We start from the raw sequence: 18,277 nt of genomic DNA on the forward strand, positions 1-18,277 counted from the left end.
ATTACAGTTGCATCTCCTGTTTGAATAAAGAAAGGAGTGAAGTAGAGTTTTAAAATTTTGAGGTTGTCACAGGTCCTCAGTTGAGTGGGGAGAGCATTCCATTTTTTTGCTAAGGAGAAGGAAAGCAGAAGCTGACCAGCCGGGCGCTTGGGTTTGTGGACGGTGATTAGGTTTTGGTGGATAGATCTAAGGGTTCTATGAGGGTATATGGTGTTAGAATGTTGTATAGTGCAGGGCACTTAGTAGGCTGGAACAGTAATGTGTGGGCTGTGGTGATTTGGAGAAAGTCTAATTGGTTGGGGAGTTCAAGCCAATTTAATGAGTGAAGGGAGGTACAATGATGGGAGGAGGATTTGGCTTTAGTAGCAAATCTGGAGATTTTATTGTAACAGACTTCCAGTTTGGAGGAGGGAGTGGTGGAGAAATTAGTAAGCAGAGGAGCACTGTACAGTAGAGAGGGAAGGAGATAGGTAGTGGCAAGGGTTAGTTTGGAGGAAGGAGAGAGGAAGTAGCTGTCTCTGTAAAGTAAGCCTAGTTTTATGTGGGTTTTCTTGATGTTTAGCTTCATGTGAGCATTGAATTTCAGATGTTCATCAATGGTGACACCAAGAAGTTTGGCGAAGGGAACAGTCTCTATAGTGGAGTTGTTTTGGCTGGTAATTTGAAGACAGTTTTTATTAATAGTCGAAGTTTTTGAGGGAGAAAAAAGAAGGATTTTAGATTTGTTGGCATTTAGTGAGAGTTGATTTTGGAGCATCCATTTTTCGGTGGTTGAGAAAGCAGTTTAAGTCAGTGATTGGAGATCAGTTAGGTTAGAGGTGCAGCAGATTAAAGTGGAGTCATCAGCATATTGCACAATTTTGGTGTTGGGTATGGCTTTATGAAAGTCATTAATAAAGATGTTGAATAGCACTGGGCCAAGTATGGATCCTTGGGGTACTCCAGTGGGGGTAGGAAGGAAAGTGGAGGTGCCTTGTCCTCACTTTACTGCCTGAGACCTGTCTGAAAAATAGCTGGAGAACCAGGAAAGTGTTTTGTGGGAGAGATTAAGATTAGACAGATGGTTTAGGAGGTGGGTATGGGAGATGGTATCGAAAGCTTTAGATAAATCTAGCAGAAATGTGGATACTATTTTACCAGCGTCACAGGCCAAATTTACAGTGTGTAAGAAGGAGAGAAGGGCGGTGTTGGTACTATGTCCTGTACGGATGCCGTGTTGGGTAGGAGAGAGTAGCTGGTGTTTGGTAAGGAATGGCATAAGCTGAAGGTGGATACATTTTTCAAGGAGTTTAGAGATTGGGGAGAGGATAGCTATGGGGTGGAAATTGGAGACATTGCATTACCACCCTTATGAAGTGGTAGAATATATGCAGTGTGCCATCATTTGGGTACATAGGATTCTAGTAAGGATCTGTTGATCAGGATACTGATAGGGAGAGCAATACCATTGGAGGCTATTTTTAGGAATGAGGATGGAATGTTGTCAGGGGCATTGGAGCATGGTTTTAGTTTTGAGAGTAATTTTTTTATAAGGGTGGTGGGGACGGGTTTAAGTTCGAAAGTGGGGGGGAGTAGAGAGTGAGGAGGATTGAGTGTGGTGGGGTACTGGGCTATTGTTGGTAAAGGTCTTGGTCAGTTCAGCAATAGAAGAGGTGAAGAAGGAGTTGAATAGTGAGGTGATTTCAAGGTCAGATTTGCTGCTGTCAGGACAGGGGTTGTTCTTAGTTCTTAGGCTAAGAAGGGAAATTATTGAATTCCAAAATTGTTTGGGGTTATTTGGATGGTTTACTTCTAGTTTGATGTAGTAAGATTTTTTGTCTCTAATTACTTAGTTGTTTATATTTAAGTAGAATTTCAGGCTGTTTATATTGGAGGTAGGTTTTCCAGGTTTTATCTCTATGTAGCATAGTTTTTTGGTGTCTTTGGTTAGCCATGGGGTGGTCTTAGTTTTTACTCTTTTTGCTCTTGTAGGGGCTTGGGAGATGAGGATATTTAGGAAAGTTGAATTGAAAAATTCAAGAGCTTTATCTAATGGAAGAGTTTTTAGGGGGTGCCAGTTAGTTTGTTTAAGGGAGTCAGAGAAAGAAGTGGGATTAAAGTTAGAGAGGTTACAAGTATGAATGAACTTGTGGGAGTGTAGAGAAGTGAGGGTAGCTTGATGGGTGAAGGCTGGGAAGTGGTCTCCTAGTGGGTCAGGAATGACACCAGATTTTATGGTTCTATTAGGGTGGGATACTAGGATCCAGTCTAGTATAGAGCCTGCGAGGTTGGTTTTATTAGGCCTGGTTATGGAGTTTATAAGTTAGGTGAAGTTAAATAGATTGCTTGATATGGTGGGATTAGGGTTATTGATTTTGTTCCAATCTATATTTACATCTCCCAGTATGTAGGTCTCTAGTTTAATATTGGAGGGGGTCCATGTGAGGATATATTCCAGGGTAGTGGAGTTGTTACTGGGAGGAATATAGAGGGAAATGAAGCAGATGCTGTTATGGTTATTTATTTTTAGTAGGCCAATTACAAGTTTAGCATTATTGAATGAAGGGATGGGATCAGGGTATGGAGTAATGGACAGCTGGTTGGAGTAGATTAATGCTACATCACCACCTCTCCTACCTAAGTGGTCAGATCTAATGGATTGAAATCCAGGGGGAAGGAATTCGGAGTCATTTATATGTGGTTTTAGCCAGGTTTCTGAGATGGCTACAATGTCAGGTGAGTTGTGATTAAGCCAGGCATGAAACAGGGAGAATTTATTTTTTTAAACTTTGGACATTGAAGGTGAGGAATTTCAGGTATTTACAGGTGGATTTACTGTTGGTATTAGGGTTGCTGGGTGTTGGGGGTGGTATTTGGACCTGGATTAGGGTGAATGTCCCCGGCTAAGCAGAGGTAAGTGAGATAAGGGATAAGTACTTTTGGTTTGGTCTTAGATAGTTGTGTCTGGTAGTGAATAGGTTTTGGTTTGTAGTATTTGATTGAGACTGAGAAAAGCTTTACCTTTAAGTGGAGAATTGGGTGGGATGGAACTAAAGAGGCAGAAATGTTGTGGAAGTGTGTTGTGAGGGGGAGGGGGGAGAAAGAGGGGGAGGGTGTAGATGGAAGTTGGTATAGGAGGAGGCCTGGTGTAGAGGGAGTAGGAAAAGGATGAGTATAGATGTGGAAGTAAGGATATTAGGTGGAAGAGAAAACATGGTAGGGGGAATCAGTGAGATGTAGTAGAGAAGATGATAGTGGGACTTAGATGGGTGGGTGGTATGATAGCTATAGGCAGATGGGATGGAGGAAGGGGAGGAGCCTAAGTGAGGAATGATTGGCTGGTAGTAAGAGGGTGAGATTTTTAAGTAGAGAATAAATGTAGGAGTCGTGGGGGTGGGTGGAATTTGGGGGTAGGTAGAGGAGTGGAGTGAGCCCAGAGGCCGAACAGAGCGGGTTAGGCCAGAAAGGAGAGAGAAACCAGCAGAAAAAGTATCAGCAACTGCTGTTCAAGAATTAAGGTAAGTAGGCTGATTAATGAAAAACTGTAAGGAAGAAGTAGTGTCGGAATTTGTAGGATGTAGAGGTTAGTTATTCCTTGGTTTGTTTAATGTATGAAGGGGGTGGTTGTTACCAGCTTTGGAGGATGTGGAGTGGGATTTGAGAAATCTGTTAGTTTAAGAGTATCTAGAGATGATATTTTGCATAAAGGGATTAATAGTTATACAGGCTTTAGGCTGGTGGGTGCTGCCACCTAGAGGTAATCGTAAGAATAGCAGGCAGAAAAGAAAGAAAATTGGCTCCTATTGTTTAAACTAGGAAAAGAAAAACAGGAGGGGAGAGAGTAATTAGCGGTCTGCGGTAGGCTGCTGAGTCACGCACACAGAGAGGGCAGGCTAGCATATATATTTAGTAATAGGAAGTACATTAACAATCTAGTTTAAGGCTACATACATTCACAGAAAATTGGTTTTAGGGAGTCCTCACAGAAGTTCAATTCTGTTTGGCCCAGGCTATCAGGCAATATATCCAGGAAAAATGTCAATTGTTTTGCAGGAGGTAGTCCTTATATCCTAGATGCTGGGAGGGAGCTTCTGGAGAGGAGTACTGTAAAACAGATGAGACACACTAGGTTAGGTTAACAAGACGTAAAGTTACAGGTAAAGAGGAAGGAGATAGAGGAGTATGGTAGGCAACAGTCAGAAGAAGAGGGGTGTGTATGTAAGTATAAAGAAGGTAGTAGAAGGCTTAGGGATAGATCTAGAAGAAGGGTATGTATAGAAGGAGTAGTGGTGTAAGAGAAAGATTGTAGAAGATAGCAAGGTACAGTTATAGGAAAATGTAAGAGTAGGTAAAAATATGACAGTTATGCAAAGCTCAAATCATTCTGCAAAGCCAGGTCAAGATGAAGAGTTTGAGCAGCCCAAAGAAAGGAAGGCGGGGAGGAGGCATAAGGAAGATAAAGGAGATGAGATGATAGAGGAGCATATAGTTGTGATAATAGTACATCATGTTTTGTGCAGCAGAGAGTTATGGCACAAAGTTGTGTGACTATATTAGCACCAGCATAACTAGAGGTGGGGCAGATAAAGAGACATTGATCAATCAGGTGTTGTTTCAGCTGGCATTTAAAGTCTTTCAGGTTACAGACTGTTCTTAAGTGGAGTAGGATGAAGTGTGATATAGGGAGTATCCTGCATCGTGTTAGGTTTAGTTATGGACAGTAATGACTTGTCAGTGTAGCAAAGAGGTCTCTTAGTTGTGTAAGGCTGAATGATGGACTGAAGAGATGGAAATTTCTCAGGGCTGTACAGTAGTTTGAAAGCTGTAATTAATTAAGAGTACAGTAGAGAATTATTCAGTTCAAATCAGTTTAGTTGTTTTAGAGAGAGGCAGTGATGTGATCTATATTGTTGGTTGTGAATTAGGCTACCTTATTGTAGCACTGTTCTACTTTAGCTGATAGAGAATGGTTGGGATCGATTAGGATAGGAGAGACATATAATAGGGTTACCTCACTGTTGTTCTACATTTTAGCCTCAGTCTTGCTATAAGACATGCAGAGAGTTATGATCAACATTCCTGGCATCATGCCAACAATATGTTGAATGCTCTAAACATGCTGCTTGTTTGGGATCTTACAAATGCCTTTGTAAATCAACAACTGTCTAAGGGAGTCTTGTATAACCTATAATACATTTGTTACTTTTCCACAAAAGAACCAAACAGGCGAGGAAAATCCACAGGGAGTATGGCGCCAACACCACAATAAGGCACTCAATCCAACGATAAAAAACGTTCAGGAACCAAACTGCACAGGAAAACAGATTTTATTAACGCCACAATTTATCCACGTTTTCGTCGCCAAAGCAACTTCCTCAGATAAAATTCAAAAAAGTACATCCACCTTTTATATGCACTAATTGATTAATTAATTGAATGAATGTTGGTGTATTGTGAAAACGTTCTTAAAGCTGTAACTCCACTAACTGTTATGTTTAGTGAAAACATATGACCATAAGTTCTTTGGTAAACATACAAAACTTGAACTTATTTAAAATATACATATATATATAAATTACAATTTGATCATCATAAAATTCCTTCACATATTAAAACTTTAATAAAAACAATTGCCACACTTTAACTAAATGACTGTGCAATAAATAAACATATAATTTTACAATTTTACAATAAATTGCATTTGGTTCTTTCCATCAATATTTGTTGAATGCATTGTAAAAAAACTTGTTCTATACAAATAGCAGTTTAATTACAATTGTTCTGCCTTGAGCTTTAAGTAAGGCATGATGGAAATAAGGTCATTAAGACCCGGAGGTTTGTTAGAAGCTAATAAAATCTGCCAACATGTCTCCCTATGGGACAGTCTAGCTTCCAAGTGCCCACCCCTAATGCATTTAGGGACTGTTTCCAACACAAAAAACATGAAAAAAGCGTTGTCACACACAGTTGTGTGTCTGTAAAGAGCATTGGTATTGCATTGTTTTTGAATTTCGTAATAGTGTTCGTATATGCGTCTCCTTAACTGCCTTTCGGTCTTGCCAACATAAAATGCTTGGCAGGACCGGCAGACAGCCAGGTAAACTATCCCTGTGGAATTACAATTATGAAATCTCTGAGCAATAATCTTTCTATTCCTACTTTCCAGGAAAACGTTTTCCTGGTTAATAACATACTTACACTGCCTACAATGCCCACAGCGGAAAGTGCCCTTTCTGGATTGATTGTGGGTACTGGAACTAGTATTATGTTCTAAGACCCTCTTGATGTTAAATCCTCTTTTATAAACGAATTTACATGTCAAATCTTTTAAATTTTTGAGGTCTGTAAGATCTTTAAACATATTCAATTCTCCTTGAATAATATGCCTAATGTACCCGACATCTTCACTATGTTCAGTGACAAATACCAGGTTAGAACCTGATGCAGTGAAGGTGGAGTGAGGGCTTTCTACAATTGCATCATTATGTCCCTTTCCTAAAATAGGGGAAAATCTAGTATTCCTAGCTGAGCAAACCTCCTCACGAACCGATTTTATCAAGGAAATAGGATATCCCCTGTCCAAAAATAAGGAACACAATTTCTCCCCTTCTTGGTGAAAAATATGGTCATCTGATGTCATACGTGAGACCCTCACAAATTGTCCCTTAATTATGGACTTTTTTTGAAATTTGGGATGTGAGCTGAGGTAATGCAGGTAGCTGTTGGAAAATGAAGGCTTCCTGTATATACAAGAACTAAAACCATCAGTGTTTTTGTAAAGGGTAACATCTAAATAATTGACTTGATTTACCGAAATATCATGTGTAAATTTCAAAAATTCAGTTGTTGAATGCAGATAGGTTACAAATTCTTCTATACAATGCCTTGGTCCTGTCCAAAAAATGCAAATATCATCCAGAAACCGGGTATAATGAATCCAGTGTTTAGAAAATTCACTGGGGAATACATACTTTTTTTCCCATACTGACAAGACAATGTCAGCATAGGTCGGGGCACAATTTGCTCCCATGGAGACTCCAGATGTTTGCTGAAAGTATTCCCCACAAAAGTAAACATAGTTGTTACTAAGGACCAGCTCTAATAAATGTAGGACCAATGTTACATCATTGCTAGTAACCCCTTCACATTCCCAAAGAGCCTCCTCCATCCAGGCCAACCCAATTGCATGTGGGATTACTGAAAATAGGTCTACCACATCTATGGTTACAAACAATAGGTTAGGCCTATAGAGCTCTTTAGTAATCCCACGCAGGAATTCCCAGGAGTCCTTAAGTAAATGTTGTTGTTTACCCCACAACTGTTTTAACTTCCAGTCCAAAATTTTGGAAAGGTTGTGGGTTTTGGACCCCTGTGCTGCCACTATGGGTCTGAGGGGAGGATCTGCAACATTTTTGTGAATTTTAGGCACCCCAAAAATAGTTGGAACTTTGGGGTGTGAGTTGTTCAAAAAAGTGTATAAATCCATTTCAATGACTTCCTGGTCCAAGAGATCTTGAATAGCCAAATCTATTTTTTTGTATGACCTGTGGACCTCGTTTATAGAGGCAATGGTGTATTTGTCCGTGTCTTGTAATAGATTATACATTTTAGCCTCATACATTAATTGGTCCATGATAACCGTACCACCCCCCTTGTCAGGTTCCATAACCCTGACAGAGGGGTCGATACTAAGTTCGGTCAACAAAATACTCTCAGCCTGGTTGAGATTAGAATTACATTTGGACTTCCCTACTCTACTCCGAATCAAATGTACAATCCGATTTTCCAAGTTACTAATTTGCGGATGCAAGGGAGGATTGTAGGTACTGGACTTTTTAAGCATCAAGCATGGGCCCATCATAGTAGATCCCAAAATATGCTGAAGATTAAGTTTACGCATAAAAAGTTTAACGTCAAGAATGGTGTTAACAATACTACTACCTTTGCTAGGCACAAACTTAAAGCCTTTTGTAAACAAAGAAAACCATGTATCGGTAATAACCGCGTCACTGTAGTTATAGATGTGATACCCATTCATCGTATGTCTAGAATAATTGCCTATAGCAATAACCTCAATGGTTTCAGTTGCTACCTTTCCTGTTGTTAATCCCTTCTCCACCCCCTGTTTTTGGCCCCCCCACCTGCCGTGGGGAACGGGCTCCTGGATAATGTTGCTGCACAGGTTGATTGTGAGGTTGTTGACGAAGGCGTTCTGACCTCCTGGGTAAAAAATCAGTGTCAGAACTAACCTCGTCCTCAACATACTGGTGCTGTGGTAAAGGAGAGGCATACTCATGTACAGGGGACTGTAAAACTTGTGGATTAAAGACATCCCTAAAACCCTGCTGGAACGGATTACCATTCCTGTAATTTGTTGGAGTGGGGTACTGCCTACCCTCCTGATATTCCCTAATGTCCCTGCTGAGTTTCCTGTATTTTCGGTTTAATACAGTATTGCATTGTAGGTCTATTTGTTTCCTCAAATCGTAATATTTTTGCTTTTCACAATCAATGGTAAACCTTAAATCAGTAGTAACAGTTTCATTCAGCTTAAAGATTTCTTGTTGTAAGGTTTTAATTTCACCATCATTTCTTTTAATTATAGCCCTAACAATGCCAAATCCACACTCATCAAATATCTTAACCAGTTCAGTGTGGAAATCACTCCCACTGATAACATTATTCGGGTATTTATGTACCCGCAACCCTTTAGGCACAATTTGCTTTTTAAGACATTCATGCAAGTAAAGGTTATCAAGTTCCAAGGTCTTATACCTATAAAGTTTTTGTTCAAATGACCTCATATTATCAGCAAAAGAAAAGGTGGCACATACATTACCATCATTGTTTTCATTAAACTGAAATACAGGCTTGTGTTGTACCCATTCAGAAAAGGTAGAACCTGCGTAAGCCCCAGAACCATGTTCGTTGTTCCCAGAGTCAATACCGGCATTATCAATGTTCTCCCTGAGGGCAGCGGGAGTTTTCAAAAAGTTAAATGTTTCCGTTTCTTGTGAAACCTCCGGTTTCCGTCCCATGCTTTTAGAAAGTCCTTGCTGGAGGGAACCGTGGTTTTGGAATGAAAGATTTGAAGTAGTTCCCGTTGCTCGGCCAGAACCGACTGTAATCCTTGTCCCAATGGTGTTAGTAACTGTACTAGCAAGGTGAGTTGACCCGTGAGTTGGCGTGTGTCAGCTGAAGTCAACTGAACACCCTCCTCCATACCGGCTCTGGAAGCGCCAGAAGCCGTGGACCCCAAACCTGCTTCTAAACTAACATTTGTTACTTTATTTTATGCTTTTGTGTTATTAATACTTTTACTATTTGTCATACAACTATTAAGTTGTTTTATTTGTTTGCAAATCAAGCTACCTTTATGATTAGGTTCTTTAACTTTAAACCTCTTCTGTATGACTCCCTTAATTTCCATCCCAAAGTGAGATGGGATCTTTACATGGATGCCCATATGTTTAACCTCTTGGGCTGTGTTCCAGCAGCAGCTCTCCCAATATTCTGACAATGGTGCTTCCCTATGAGAGCCATACAGATGAGCCTGGGAGCCATCACTGTTGCTAGAGGTGGCAGGTGGCAGGTGGCATTGCTCTGGTGAGTTACATTCCTAATCCCCTCCCTGCATATTAGCATTTATTCAAACGCTGAGCAATGAGGCATGGTCAACAAAAGCATCCCGTCATCTGGCCAGGGACACAAATGTTTGCTCACTCTCTCACTTCTGCTGCTAAAACCAAGACCCCTGCCCAACACCATGGCTAGCTTAGCACCACCCATCAGCATGTCATCCACTTGATCCACCTACAGGAAATGATGAGCAGGAAGAGCCTCATCATTCCTTCTCCTCCCCACCCTGCAAATTAAACCCAGGTCACATAGGCTTCAGTCAGGGCCTTATCTCTTTGTGCCGCGCAGCTGGAATCAAGCTGTTTAAATGCAAATGCCAAAATAAATATATATTTGTTGGGCTTTGTGCTTAGATTATGCCCAAAAAAAGGTCACTAGACCAATTAAACTGCCTACTCATAACATTTATAGATAAATAACTGGTAATCTCTAAGTTCCAGATGAGGCATACACCACATTCCCTCTTACTGTCATTAGCACTGCCACCAATAAATTAATGTATGATATAAGAAAACTACGTTTGTTGACTGTGAGAAGGCTTGTTCCTTAGTGTGTTACTTCTGCTAAACAGGGCCAGAACTCTTGGTATTCAACATTTTCCTGCCAGTGACAAGTTATGCAGAGCAAGTGCATCTGTGAAATATATATATATATATATATATATATATATATATATATATATATATATATACACACATACATACACACAGACACACACCTATGTGGCTGAAATGCAAATTTATCAAGTGTATGTTGTCTAAACATATTTGTCAAATAAAATTCACATCAGCTATAGAACGGTGGATATTTTTGTCAGCATTAAAGTCACAGAATACAGGGTTTAAGGAGTTTTACCTTTTTGCTGCTATTGTACGATCTCAGAGTCAGTAGATATTATATATATGTGTGTATACACACACACACACATATATATATATATATATATATATATATATATATATATATATATATATATATAGGCGTGGATAAAATGATCAGAATTCCCAAATGCTAATATCTGTTTTGCCAACTCAGTTTGGTCAACAAAACATATGGTTGCTAGGTGTGGGATATCCACAGTCTCTAGGGCTGAGGAATTATACATTCCCAGAGTTAGTGGCTGTGGGATTTAGAGGATGCAAGGGTCTTCTCCCTGCAAAAAATGGTGTTTCTACATTTTTATTGTTGAATAGTTGGCATGCTGAGAGGATATTCTTCACGCTTGCACAGTGACATGTCGATATTTGTGTTGTCGACCTTTTGCTATCAATGTTATTGATGTTACGATCTAAGTGAGTAGAACATTTTTTTATATATATAGAGAGAGAGAAAGAGATACATACACATACATATATGTGTGTGTGTGTGTGTATGTATACATAAATATATTTATAGAGTTTTACATTTATGCAATTATACATACAATTATAAATGTTTTAGAAAACAAATGTAAAATTAGATATATAGTTGTAGTAAATTGAAAAGGTGCACAAAGAAAGGAAGAAAAGGGGAACACAATTAACAGAGAGTAGGGATAGAAAGATATGTAAATATTTACATGGAACCATTCGTTAGATTCACAGCAAGGCAGTTGTAGAAAAAACAGCATGTACATGAGGAAGTACGTGTATAAGCGATATTAGGAGGAGTTAGGTAGGTAGAATGCAATTACATTTCCAATTTTGGGAGAGGTGGGAGTGGAGCCGGGATTTGAAGAGTTCAAAGCTTGTAGTGATTCTTAGCAGGGGTGGGAGGGAGTTCCATTTTTGGCTACTGAATAGGATAGGAGAAACTGGCCAGAGGCACGTTTTGGTTTATATACAGAAAGTAGATTTTGTTGGGCAGATCTAAGGGGTCTGTGTAGAGTGCAGAATGGTAAGATATTAGTAAGAGTAGGGGCTGCAGTAGGTTTAATGATTATTTTGTGGGCTGTAGTAAGTTGAAGGTAGACAAGGTGGTTAGGAAGCTCTAGCCACTTTAGCATGTGGAGAGAGGTGCAATGATGAGAGGAGTGTTTAGATTTAGTAGTGAATTTAGCAATTTTGTTGTAGCAGATTTTTAGTTTTCAGGAGATGGTAGTAAAAAGATTGGTTAGAAGTGGAGTACCGTACAATAGTGATGGTAGTAAATAGGTAGAGGCTAGAGTTTGCCTTGTAGATGGAGAGAGAAAGTGAGCATTTCTGTATAACATACCTAGCTTCTGATGGTTTTTTTTTATATTAAGTTGGACATGTGTATCGAATTTTAGGTGTTCATCAATAGTGACCCCAAGAAGTTTAGCAATGGGGACAACTTCTATAGTGGAGTTGGCATGGCTGATGATATTGAATGATTGCTTGTCAAGTGTGAGGGTTTTTGAGGGAGAGAAAATAAGGATTTTGGATTTATTGGCATTAAGTGAGAGATGGTTTTGAAGCATCCAGTGCTCAGTAGTTGTAAAGGCCAATTGGGTTTTTGCCTGGAGCTCAGAGAGACTAGGAGCAGAGCAGACTAAAATGGAGTCATCTGCATATTGCACTATTTTAGTGTTAGGAATGGCAGTGTGAAAATCACTGATAAATACATTAAAGAGCATTGGTCAGAATATGGACCCCTGGGGAACACCGGTTGGGGTAGGTAGGAAGGTTGAAGTACCAGTTTGCCATTTCACAGCCTGGGATCTGTTAGAGAGATAACTGTGGAACCAGATAAGGCAGTTCTGAGAGAGATTGAGGTTAGAGAGATGATTCAGAAGGTGGGTATGGGAGATGGTGTCAAATGCCTTGGATAGATCTAGGAGGACGGTGGAAACAATTTCACCAGAGTCACGAGCATGGTTTACTATGTCTAAAAAAGAGAGGAGAGCAGTTATTGTACTATGGCCAGGACAGAAGCCATGTTGGGTAGGGGTAAGGAGTTGATTATTGATGAGGAAGGGCATGAGTTGGAGATGGATGCATTTTTGAAGGATTTTTGAGATTGGGGAAAGAATGGCTATGGGCCAGAAGTTAGAGATGTTATTATTTTTGCCTCCTTTGTAGAGGGGCACGAAAAAGGCAGCACGCCACAATTTGGGGACATACGATTCCTGTATGGATATATTGATGAGAATGGTGATGGGGATGGCAATACCATCTGCGGCAAGCTTTAAAAAGAGTGAGGGAATATTGTCAGGGGCCTTGGAGCATGGCTTAAGTTTGGAGAGAAGCTTTTTGATGTAGGAGGTTGAGATGGGTTTTAGATAAAAAGTGGGGGGGGATTGGAAGTGGAGGGTTGAGGAGTGGAAGGGGAAGTTGGATTGAGTGGAGGGGAGGAGATGTGGTTGGGGAAGGTCTTAGTGAGTTCAGCTACAGAGTTAGTAAAAAAGGAGTTGAAGAGGGTAGCAATTTCTGTATTAGTTTTTTTGTTGTCAGGGCAGGGACTGGTTTTGGTACCTGGATGCAAAAGAGAGTTAATGGAGTTCCAGAATTGTTTTGGATTTTTGGAGTAGGTAGACTGAAATTTAATGTAATATGATTTTTTTTAATCTTTTGTAACATGCTTTTTGGTTAGGTTGCGGAGTTGTTTATATTTTTGGAGGGTAACAGGGTGTTTATTTTTGTCATAAATTTTCCAGGTTTTGTCTCTTTGTAGCATAAGTGTTTTGGTGTCTTTAGTTAGCCATGGCACAGAGTTAGGTTTTATTTGTTTTGTTCTAGGTGGGGCTTGGGTGTTTAGGATGCTTAGGAAGGTCACGTTGAAGAAGTCTATGGCTTTATCTAGTGGAAGAGTTTTTAGGTTGTCCCAGTTCGTTAGTTTAAGGGTTTCGGAGAATATAGAAGGGTTAAAATTTGTAAGATTACGAGTATGGGTATATTGGTGTTGGTGAGGGGAGGAGTGGGTAGCTCGGTGAATGATGGCTGGGAGATGGTCACTCATGGTGTCTGGTAATAAACCAGAGTGGGAAATTTTATTAGGGTGGGAGACTAAGATCCAGTCCAGAGTGGACCCTGGGGGGTTGTTTCTATTAGGTCTGGTAATACCATTTATTAGGTGAGTGAAATTAAAAAGATTGATAGATAGGGAGGGATTGTTGTTATTGATTTTATTCCAGTCAATGTTCACATAACCTAATATGTATGTCTCAAGCTTAATGTTAGTGAGACCCATAGTAGAATGTTTTCTAGAGTGGTAGTATTATTTCCAGGGGGGATATAGATGGCCATAACACAAACAATTTTATACTTATTCAGTTTGAGATTTCCTATGACTAGTTTAGCGTTGTTGAACTGAGGAATAGGGTTTTGGTAAGGAGAGAGATTCAGTAGGCTAGTATAGATTAAGGCTACTCCTCCTCCTTTTTTATTTTGGCGGTCACATCTGAGTGCTTGAAAGCCAGGGGGTAAAATCTGAGAATCAGTAATGTGGGGTTGTAGCCATATCTCTGAGACTGCTACTATATCTGGTGTAGTATGATTTAGCCAAACATGGAAGAGTGCTATTTTGTTTTTTACACTGTGGTGTTAATGGTAATTAGCTTGAGGTATTTGTGGTTGGTACTGTTTGGAGAGATCGGGGGAGTGTGATTGCTATTAGTCTTTGGTCCAGGGTTGGGGTGAATGTCTCCTGCTAGGACAAGCCAGTTAGAGGAAGAGGGAAGCAGGACCTTTGGTTTGCAAATTATAATTTGTGAGAAGATAAACATCACTTTTGGAGTATGATGCTTTGTTGAGTAGGCTAGAAGTTTTAGCTTAAAATAGTGAAGTGGGTTAGGTTGTACTGGTGAGGGGGATATGTTGTGAAAGTGGGAAGTGATGAGGTTGGGATGGGTGAGAGTAGTAGAGGTAGGGGAAAGAAGGGGGTAATTTGAAAGAGGAATAGGAGGTGGCATTGAAGACAGTTGTTAGGAGAAGAATGCTTATTGAGGAGATAAGAAAGTTCTGTGGAAGTGAAGGATTCATTCTTAATTAGGGTAGAGTAAGTTTGGAGGACATAGCAGGATGATAGGTGAGTGTTTAAGTGATGCAGAATAGGAGTATATCTGAGAGTACAGGAATGAAAAGGCTACAGATAGGAGAGGGATTAGTTAATTGATGGATGCTGGGAGGGGGAGGAGTAGAGATAGGATTGGCTTAGGGGAAGGGGAGGAGATACAGGGTTAGAGTAAATGTAAGTGTACTGGGGATGGGTGGGATATGGGGGTAGGGTAGGGTAGGGGAGCAGAGCGGGGCAGAACCAAAGGATAGACACAGCAGGGTGATGGGAAAAACAATCAGTAAAGTTGAGAGTAAGTATAGAGGAAGGTAAGCAGGGTGGTAGAGGAAGGGTTGTGTAGATGTTTGTAAAGAAAATAGAGAGGCTGTAGGATGAATATGGACTGGGATATGAGTGAAGAAGAAGAGGAGAGTGACAGACTAAGGGTTTTAATTCTATAAGTGGAAAATGGTGAGAGTAGGTGTTAGAGACATGTGAAGACTGCCATCTATTGGTCAAAACTTGACATAGCACAGAGTGGTGACCACAGGAGAAGGCTGGAGGTAATAAGAAAATCAGAAAGGCTTGAAGAAAATATTGCTACTAAAAGGCTAGGATAACGTGGGAGGGGGGGTTCAGAGAAGAAGAAAGCAAATCAGAGGGGGGTATGGCTGCTGGCTATTCTGGTGGGTTTACACTACAGACCTAGCAAGTTAGTCAACAATAGCATATACATGTGAAGGGAGGTAGAACCTTCTTAGACATACTTTCTTTAGTTATCTTGGAGTACAGTTCAAGGAATACTTTAGTTTTCCACGATGGAGTAGGACAGACAGGGTATGGTAGTTGAATTTTGTTGGTCTTGGATGTCCAGCGGGGCACGACCAGTAGCAGAAAAGATTAGGTAAAAGTAGTGTAAACAGCGTTTAGTATTGTTAGTGGTGCAATCCCTCTGTCTTAATCCCTTAATATATCCAAAGTAGAGTATAGTTACTTTCGCCTTTATCTCCAAATCCACATTCCCCTCTTTGATTCGTTTCAAATGCAGCTATAATGCACATAAACCGTAAGCTTCATACAACCTTCCCTTACTACTGCCCTTGTGACCGAGATCTCCAGAAAGCAGAGTGATGTCAGCATCTACTAAACATCTTGCCACCTTCTGCTAAACAGTTCTATACAGTTAAAACATTACAGATGATAACAGTCACTCTCATCATACATGATGTAGACATTGCCCAAAAAAGTAGCATGTAGGTAGTGCATTGTGTGACATTGACTGTAATAGTAGAAGCAAAATAGAATGTTAGTTTCAGTTAGGAAAATAGCAGCCAGAAAGTTAGTTATTCAGATAGAGAGTGAGAGAGAGTTAAGAAGAACAAAAGCAATAAAGCCTGAGCAGTACCTTAAGGATATGGTATAGAAGCAGAGAAGGAGTTAGAAGAGCCTTAGGATCTTGCAGTCTGTGAGGGATTGAAATGTGACAGAAAGAGGAAGACCTGAGCATTAGGCAGGCTTTATGTAGGAGCAGAGCCATGTATTTTTGAGATGATATTTTAAAGATGCTTTGAAATGGGTTAATGCAGGCATAGACCTGTTAGCTATGGGTAGTGAATTCAAAAGTATAGAGACAGGGTATGAATACAGAGAGTGACCAGGTGTTCTTGTGGGTTTTGTGATAGCCAAGAGATTTTTGTCTTCTGATCGTAAGGATCGATTTGGTGTATGTAACTATAACAAATTTACACAGATAACAAACGTACACACATGCTTTACTATTTAGTCAGTACTGGCACTACAAGAAATGCCTACACTGCTGATATACTCTGAAAGATAAGAAGCATTACACATCTACTAAAACTTCTAGCAAACACCAACCCATATCCCAAACCAAATCACAAACAACTAACATAAGTACACATATGCATAAACATATACACTCTCGTAAATATTCACTTGCACATACCTACATTTGTGCATCTGCATATGACCAAAAAAGGTTTGAATACATGTGTATTTGCACAAAGAGAATGCAGTCATACTCATAAATATAAATAAATAAATTGCACACACACACAAACACACACACACACACACACACACACACACACACACACACACACACACACACACACACACACACACACACACACTTTTGCTCTATTTACAGCTGTGCACACTGAGATACAGCAGTTTCTCTGCTCAGTACAGGTCTCTACACTGTACCCTTAAACTTGCCCTAAAAAAGTCTGCCAACTCATTACACTCTCAGGAAATATGTTGCCAGTTACCGCTTTCTTTCCCATTGCACCTCCTACATTTGCTGTCTACCTGAAGAAAAATTATTTGGAGTCTACGTGGGGTATACAAATACGAGTACCGAGTAGTCCCATGACTGGAGGATCTCCCTGGTCAACCTCATTAAGAAGCTGAGATCCCTCATAAAATCCTCCAAAGCTAGTTACAAAAACAAAATTGCCACTGACTCTAAAGACAGCCACAAAGCATTCTATAGCTGTGTCAAGAATCTCAATGGGAACACTCAGATCTGCTCTGAGTTACAGCACAATGGCACTAAATATACAGAACCAACTGATATTGCCAACATCCTGGCAGATAGGTTCAGTGCTAACTTTACCCCCCTCTCACCCCTTAGAGGGCCCATCTCTATACTGGAAGAATGCAAAGTTCCTATAATTACGGCTGCAGAGGTAAAAAACACACTCTCCAAAGCCAAGAACACAGCATCCATGGCACCTGACAATATCCCAGGCTGCGTTCTACATGATCTACAGAATGAACTGGCACCCTACCTAAGTACCATGTTCAATCATAGCCTCACCTCAGGCTTTGTACCCACTGAATGGTGCACCGCGATGGTTATCCCACTCCACAAAGGGGGAGCCATGATGGACCCCGGGAACTACCGCCCCATTAGCCTAACGAGCCTGGTCTACAAGGCCATGGAACATATCATCTTGGAACTCATAAGCAAAGACATTGGTAATCTCCAAACTCTGGACCCTACCCAGTTTGGATTTGTAAAAGGCAGATCATGTCTCCTAAACCTGATTAAATTCTTTGAAGCAGTCACCAAAGCCATAGATGAGGGTAAAGTGGTTCACACAGCTTATCTAGATCTCGCCAAGGCTTTCAACACCATCCCTCACTCTGGAATTATAGATAAGCTCACTAAACTAGGTATAAATCCCTATGTCACAAGATGGGTTGTCAACTGGCTCACGGGCAGAACCCACACTGTGAAAGTAGCGGATTCCAAATCCGACTTCAGACCAGTGACAAGTGGAGTACCACAGGGTTCAGTCCTGGGTCCCCTCCTGTTTGGTATCTACTTCTCTGAAGTGCAGGCTAGCACAGAAGATCTTTGGCTAACAAAGTTTGCAGATGACTGCAAACTAGGAGCCATAATCGAAACTCTTAACGATGTGGACATTCTACAAAAGGGCCTCACTGAGACAGATACCTGGTGTCAAAGCCATGGCTTGAAGCTCAATGCCAAAAAGTGTATTGTCATCCCTTTGGTAAAAACTCTGTAAGCATGAACTACCACATAGCTGGTAGTCTACTTAATGCCAAAAATGTGATGAGACCTTGGGACACAGGTGGTCAGTAGTCTCTCCTTTGATAATCACATTGCCACAGTGGTCAGGAAATCCTTCTACATGGCTCATATCATCACAAAAGGATTCTCATCCAGAAAAAAAGA

At 40.4% G+C, this 18,277-nt stretch overlaps 1 protein-coding gene across 1 annotated transcript in view; it reads right to left on the minus strand.

Annotated features, from left to right (window-relative positions):
- Positions 1–18,277, minus strand: part of GPR176 (G protein-coupled receptor 176) — a 595,877-nt gene that overhangs the window by 266,905 nt on the left and 310,695 nt on the right. The window lies entirely within an intron of this gene.

Source organism: Protopterus annectens, chromosome 6.part0 (assembly GCF_019279795.1).
Source record: "Protopterus annectens isolate FY-2018-M chromosome 6.part0, PAN1.0, whole genome shotgun sequence".
Lineage (NCBI taxonomy): Eukaryota > Metazoa > Chordata > Ceratodontiformes > Protopteridae > Protopterus > Protopterus annectens.